Below are 1,473 nucleotides of genomic sequence, written 5' to 3'. Positions count from 1 at the left end.
AGAGATAACTCGAATGTGGAATCTAAAAACAGAAATAATTCCTATCATACTAGGTGCCTTAGGTATAATAAAAAAATATTCAGACAAATACATAACAAAAACACCAGGACTTACAAATATATATAACATCCAGAAAATTGCACTACTGGGTACTGCACACATTCTACGCAAAACACTTTCAATACAGTAAACATAAGAGCACCACAGCAAACCACAGCACATACCCAAGGCGCACAGAGCTGCGCTCGGTAGTGAAGTGAAAGCACGTTATAAAAATAAAACTACTGAATAATAATAATAATAATGATAATGATGATGATGATGATGATGATGATGATGATGATGATGATGATGATGATGTTTTCAAATTTTGGCACAGGGCCAACAATTTCGCGGTAGAGGAGGGACGATTACATCGGTCCCTGTACTCAAGAGTTACTTATTCTACCGAATCCCAAGGCATAAAAGACCAACTCGATCATAGTGTGAATTGAACTCTGAAATATAAGGAAAACGGAAAAAATGTCGCTCAGCATTTTGTCCGACGCACTAATAATTTCTTACCAACAACAGCAACAACAACAACAATAATACTGGTTTCAAATTTTTACCACAAGGGCAGCAGTTTTAGGGGAGGGGATAAGTCGATTACATCGACCCAGTGTTTCACTGGTACTTAATTTATCGACCCTGCAAAAATAAAAGGCAAAGTCGACCTGGACGGAATTTGAACTCAGAACCGCTAAACATTCCGCCCAGCGTGCTAACGATTCTGCCAGTCACTGCCTTAATGATAATGATGATGATGATGATGATGACAACAACAACAACAACAACAACAACAACAATAATAATAATAATAATAATAATGATGATGATGATGTCAATAAACGTAGCAACAATAAACATCAATGCAGTAAGTTTTTCTTTTCTTTATTTGGTCAAAAGTCCACTTTATATGTTTTTTTTTTCTTTTTCGAGTAGGCTGGGTTAAAGAAAGTTTTATACAAGATTCGGGGTAAAAAGCATATCAGCGACATTGTTATATTGAGTCATATACTATTCATAACAGGAACAGAAAAATAACGAGTCAGGTGCGTAATCTTCGCTGCAAACACTACTAGCCGTTTTATACAAGAAATGTATTAATGTGCAGTGTGTTATATGTATGTGTGAATCTCCTTCAGTCTCTGCATCTATCTGTCTACCTGACATTCTGTTTGTTTGTCTCTTTGTACGTTTCCCCCTTTTTCTCTCTCCCTATGTAGGTATATACACAGAAATAAATACACACATGCACACAACTGACTACACACAAACACAAACACTCACATATAAATACATAAGTGTATACATAAATATGTCAATCTATCTATCTATCTATCTATCTATCTATCTATCTATCTATCTATCGATCTGTCTGTCTGTCCGCCTGTCCGTCCGCCTGTCCGTCCGCCTGTCTGTCCGCCTGTC

The sequence above is a fragment of the Octopus bimaculoides genome, chromosome 1, assembly GCF_001194135.2.
Source record: "Octopus bimaculoides isolate UCB-OBI-ISO-001 chromosome 1, ASM119413v2, whole genome shotgun sequence".
Lineage (NCBI taxonomy): Eukaryota > Metazoa > Mollusca > Cephalopoda > Octopoda > Octopodidae > Octopus > Octopus bimaculoides.
The sequence above is the reverse complement of the archived record's forward strand: the minus strand, read 5'-3'. Positions refer to the sequence as shown.